The sequence below is a fragment of the Canis aureus genome, chromosome 2 (genome assembly GCF_053574225.1).
Source record: "Canis aureus isolate CA01 chromosome 2, VMU_Caureus_v.1.0, whole genome shotgun sequence".
NCBI lineage: Eukaryota > Metazoa > Chordata > Mammalia > Carnivora > Canidae > Canis > Canis aureus.
Window position 1 is genome coordinate 1,377,743 of NC_135612.1, and position 6,422 is coordinate 1,384,164.

Sequence of the window (6,422 nt, forward strand, 5' to 3'; positions counted from 1 at the left end):
TTGCTCCTTACATTTGATAAAAAGCCCCTCCTTCAACGAAAGGTCAGATGTTTTCCATCACGTATCTCAACATCTCAGGGAACTTCCTTGACCATCTCCCCACCTTCAGGTCTGGATTAAATGTCAAGTCACCTGAGCAGCAGTCTAGTGTGCCAATTCATTAGAGGTTTAAAAAAAATCCCTGGGATAAATTTTTTTTAAATATTTATTTATTAATGAGAATACACAGAGAGGAGAGAGAGAGAGAGGCAGAGGGAGAAGCAAGCTCCATGCAGGGAGCCTGATGTGGGTCTCGATCCCAGGTCTCCAGGATCACACCCTGGGCTGAAGGCAATGCTAAACTGCTGAGCCACCCAGGCTGCCCTCCCTGGGATAAATTAGTGTAGAACTATATAGTACAAGTTAACTCAGGTTTTCATGTGTAACCGTAAGATATAAATTGGTCCCCCTCCTACTGAATGGAAGTTAAAACCAAACAAAACAGCAAATAAGCAAATTCCTCTCCAACTCTGGTCTACCACAAGTGAGTTTTTGTGTTCTTTCCCATTGCAGGATACAATCCTAGTATTGCCACCGACACTTGAAATCAGCCAGTGGACAATCTTTTGGAGTCAGCTGAAATCCCCCCACCCAATATAGTGGAGAACCCTAAATGTGTATTTTCCTTACATGAAATTAATGACATATGAACCACGAAAGGGAGAGCGAGAACAAAAGTGAAAGCTGAGCAGATAAGATCTTATTAAAAAAAATCTTATTTTTTTTTAAAGATTTATTATTTATTTGAGACAGAGGGCTCCTGTGCATGAGTGGGAGGAGGGGGACAGGGAGAGAACCCCCAAGCAACTTCCCGCTGAGCACGCAGCCTGATGTGGGGCTGGACATCATGACCCATGAGACCATGACCTGAGCTGAAACCAAGAGTCCAATGCTTAACCAGCTGAGCTACCCAGGCGCTCCAGGGCAAGGGTGTTAAGAAACATTAGTGGCAGCAAATAAGAGTTTAAATAGTATGAACAATTCTCCCTGCCCATCTCCTCACTGCTCACGTGACCTACAACAGTATTGTCAGAAAGGAGGAAAACAAATCCCTGGAGTTAGTGTACAGTACCAATCCTCATTATCTCGGTCCTCGTCCCACAGACACTGAACTCATCATTATTGTTAGAATCAGTCATCGTGGGGAGTCACCATTATTAGGAGCAGAGCTAGGCAGAAATATCCAGGATGCATGGTGAGTATTTAGTATCACTGTTTTCCTTTTTTTTTTTTTTTAATGCTTCTGTTCTCCTTATCTTGCTACCCCATAATTAAAAACATGATAGAATTATATTTTTCACATACATACCTTATTATGTCCTCTAGATTACTATGTATTTTACACGTGTATATTTGCATATTGCCAGAGTGAAGTATATATACCAAACCACACACATTCTACTCTACTTGATGTAAAGGATTCTCAAGCGTTACCTTGAAAAAATATGATTATCACTTTGCTCTTGGACCTTGTAACCCAATGCTAACCTAAGCCACAGCCAACCATTACATGGAGAGTAATGCTGTTTCTTAGGAAAGGGTGACTTATCACCTGATAAATGCAGCTAAAGATGCTAACAGATTTTAAAAATCACAATAGAAAGAACTAGAGAATAACTGGGAAGCTTTCTGCCTACGTGAAAGCCAGGAAAAAGGATTTTAAAATGTATCTTGAACAAAACCTGTAGCTAACATGCTTACTTTACTTCCATTCTTAGTTAGAATTACCAAATGACCAGTTTTGAGTATAAAAACTGAAATGTAAGGGGATCCCTGGGTGGCTCAGCGGTTTGGCGCCTGCCTTCGGCCCAGGGCACAATCCTGGAGTCCCAGGATCGAGTCCCGCGTTGGGCTCCCCGCGTGGAGCCTGCTTCCCTCTGCCTGTGTCTCTGCCTCTCTCTCTCCCTCTCTCTCAGTCTATCATGAATGAGTAAATAAATAAAGCTTTTAAAAAAACCTCAAATGTAAGACAGTTTTAAGTAAGTTACATGATATATGTTTAACGTCTAAAATAGATTCCTTATCTTGAACAAAAAGTATGCCATTTCTTTTACATTAAAGGTCAGTTCTTCATTAAATAAGTCTTAGCCGCATATTTGAAGAATATCGTCTTGTTGGGAACTCAGATTCTTAGCCTATGTCAATTTGGATTTGCCTCCTCCTTTTATGTATCTTCTGGCACTTATTATCGACTAGCTGTTTCTGTCATACTCAAGCCTTTCCTATGGCAAAATCAAACAAAACTGAAAATCAAATAAAAAAAAAAACCCTCCTCTGACCCCACATTCTCTGCCCAGTATCATATTATCACACTTTCCCAGCCAAAAAATTTTTTTAAAAGATTTTATTTATTTATTCATGAGAGACACACAGAGAGAGGCAGAGACACAGACAGGAGAAGCAGGCTCCCTGCAGGGAGCCCAAAGTGGGGCTCAATCCTAGATCCCAGGATCATGCCCTGAGTCAAAGGCAGGCACTCAACCACTGAGCCACCCAGGAAGGAGTCCCTAGGCAAAATTCTTAAATTAGCTAAAGTTGTTGTAATTCTGAAACTTGACTTATTCAGCCTTCTAAGTGAACCCCTTGATTTTATTCCTGTTCCAATCCATTCTCTGAACTATGAGTAGAGTAACTTTCCTAAAATACAGACCTTGTCAAAACACTCTCAGTCTTGAAATCCTTCTATTGCTTTCTGTTTCTCTACAATAATATCTTGATTCATGATACGGTGTGTGGGTTCTCGACCACCTGGGGCTCTGCAGTCTTACCACCCTTAGCCCTCGCAGCTCACTTATGCCTGGGGCTCTAGCCTATCAATCTTTCCTGTTCAGTTCCTCAATTGTGCCATGCTTGCTCTCACCTTAAAAGTGACTAAGTCACTCACCCTTCGTCTCTCAGCCTAAATGTCTCTTCTTCATCACAGTCTTTGTTGGAATTCCCTGCCATATGCTGTCACTGCATATCCCTCTCATAACACTCACTACATTTGTAATAACTGGATTAATGCCTGTTCCTAAATTCCATGAAGGTGTAGACATGTCTGCCTGTCTTCTCTACCCCTTTATCTCCAGGACTAAGTACAATGCCCGCCACGTGGAATGCACTTAACAAATATTTGTGAGATAAAGAAATAGTATTATGATCTAAGAATAAAAGGGTTTTCTTTTGGAATCTTATAAACATTTCAAATTCCTGCTCACTCCTTTCTTCTAGGATTATTTCAGTTGGTTTTATCTTTCTAGAAGAAAAATGTTTTGCAATCCTAGAATGAGGAATCTGTTTAACAGATTCAGACTCTGCCATGAGTAGGGAACATATTCAGTAGTCAATCAACAACAAAATCAGTGTTACTCCTAATTTTTTAAAAAATGGAGATTTAGGAAGAAAAGATCTTGAGGTTGACCTTCTAATATATTTTCCCTGAATGATGTTTTGAAATTTTAAGTCAAAGGCAAATATTAAAGGTATGGAGGTTCCTCAAAAAGTTAAAAATAGAACTACCATATGATCCAGTTATCACACTACTGGGTATTCACCCAAAGAATACAAAAACACTAATTCAAAAGGATATGCACACCCCTATGTTTATTGCAGCATTATTTACAATAGCCAAGATATGGAAGCAGTCCAAGTGTCCACTGATAGATGAATGGATAAAACCGTGGTGTATATACACAGTGGACTATTAGTCAGCCATAGAAAAGAATGGAATCTTGCCATTTGCAACAACATGGATGGAGCTAGAGGGTATAATGTTAAGTGAAATAAGTTAGAAAGAGAACTATGAATACCATATTATTTCACTCATGTGTGGAATTTAAGTAACAGAACAAATGAGCAAAGGAAAAAAGAGACAAACCAAGAAACAGACTCTTAACTACAGAGAACAAACTGCTGGTCACCAGAGGGGAGCAGTGGAGATGGGTGAAATAGGTGATGGAGATTAGGAGTCCAAGTCCTCATGATGAGCACTGAGTAATATATGAAATTGTTGAATCACTATACTGTACACCTAAAATTAATATAACACTGTATGCTAACTATGCTGGAATTAAAATTTTAAAATTGAATTAAATTTAAAAATAAAATACTAGATATATTAGAAAATTGTTTAAGAGACTCTAGATACTACATAGGTATTGGAGAGACACTTATATACAGTTCTTCAAATCTAAAAGCCATCTAAGAAAATACAGACATATTCAGTTATATATAAAAATTTAAAATCCTGTATGGAGAAAGATACCATAAACAAAGTCAAGGAAAAAAAATAAAAAGCAGGAAAAAATTTTTGTAATACATGATCCAGATGAAAATCTGGCATATATAATCGTATTACTTATCTCATTCTGCAGCATAACCCCAAAACTTGGCATTTTGGAACAACAGACACTTAGTCCTTTCAGTTTCTGGGGGTCAGGAATGCAGGCACCAATTAACAGGGTGCCCTGCCTCCGGGTCTTCCACAGGCTGCAACTGAGATGTGAGCCGGGCTACAGGTTCATCTGAAGGCTTGATTCGGGAGCATCTGCTTCCAATCTTATGATGTTTTGCAGGATTCATTTCCTGAGGACTTTGGAATAAGAATCTCCATTCCTCATGGGCTGCGGACAGAGGTTACTTTGGCTCCAGGCCACTTAGCCTCCACCATTAGAGAAAACATGTGACAAAAGCCACAGAGAGAATACCAGCAAAATAGAGGTCATCGTCTTTAACACCCAATCAGAGAAGTGATAGCTCATCGCTTTTGCTGTATACTGGTCTTTAGAAGAAAGTCACCAGGATTCAGTCCACGCTCAGAAGAGGGGATTATACGCGGGCATGAGCACCCCAGGACGCGAGCCCCTGGGAATCACTTTGGAAGCCTGCCGACCACAGTAATATGCATATTACTGTTACAAATTGGTTAGAAAAAAAAAACCCAAATATAAATGTGAGCAAAAAACAGGGACCGGCAATTCACATAAGAGCAATCCAAATGATCACTTTATGTTTTAAGAGATCCTCAGCCTTTGCCGTAGTCATGGAAATGCAAACTTAAGTGGTAAAGAGAGGATCACACGGACTCTCAGATAAGACTTGTATTAATTTATAAAGATGAGGAGATAGCACTCTCAAACATTCATTGTTAATGGAAATATGAATTGTGCAGCCTTTTTGGAAAGCAATTTGTTAATATTAATTAAAATTAGAAACACACATTTCCTTTGATTTAGAATCTAATCTGCCAAATTAAAATCAAGAATTCAAACACACACACACACACACAGACACATTCTTGTCATCGGTAAGAAACAAAATGGATAACCATCAGTAGGGAAATAGTAAAATAAACTGTGGTATGTGTAATATTATGCAGCCATTAAAAAGAATGAAGTAATGCCACCCACACCAAGAAAAGAAAGAAAGAGAGAAAAAGGCAAATAAAGATGGCACAAAAAAGTATAACTAGGGGGCGCCTAGGTGGAGCAGTTGGTTAAGTGTCTGACTCTTGGTTTCAGCTCAGGTCATGATCTCGTGGTCGTGAAATCGAGCCCCACTTTGAGCTCCGCACTCAGCATGGAGTCTGCTTGAGTTTCTCTCTCTCCCAGTGTCCCTCCTGCTAACACTCTTTCTCTCTCTGAAATAAATCTCTAAAAACTATGAGAACAAGCATGCATTTATGTAAAATTATATTTATTTATTTTTAAAGATTTTATTTATTCATGAGAGACAAAGAGAGAGAGAGGCAGAGACACAGGAAGAGGAGGAAGCAGGCTCCATGCAGGGAGCCTAATGTGGGACTCGATCCCGGGTCTTCAGGATCACGCCCTGGTACTGGCCAAAGGCAGGTACCAAACCACTGAGCCACCCAGGGATCCCCTAAAATTATATTTATTTGTAGCTATGTGAAAAAATAAAATAGGTAAAATAATTTTTAACTCCATATTAAGTGAGTTGGAGACATTTCTATCATATATTTATGAGTCTGCTTTGAAAATCAACCAATAATATGCAAAAAAGTATAGGAAAATATGCAACGTTTTTAACACTGATTAGCTGAGGTGAGTTTGTCAGAATGGTAAGAAGAGGAGGATGAGGAGTGAGCTATGTAAAACACAAAAGTCAAACTTTCATTTATACATAAAAATGAATATGATTCTAAAAAGCAGGTATAGTTTTATTCTATTTTTATAACAAGATAAATATATGTGTATATTCATACATAAAGAAGTATAAGAAAGGGTGCCCGGGTTGCTCAGTGGTTGAGCGTCTTCCTTCGGTTCAGGGCGTGATCCCAGGGTCCTGGGATCGAGTCGGGCTCCCCATAGGGAGCCTGCTTCTCCCTCTGCCGGTGTCTCTGCCTGTGTGTGTGTCTCATGAATAAATAAAATCTTAAAAAA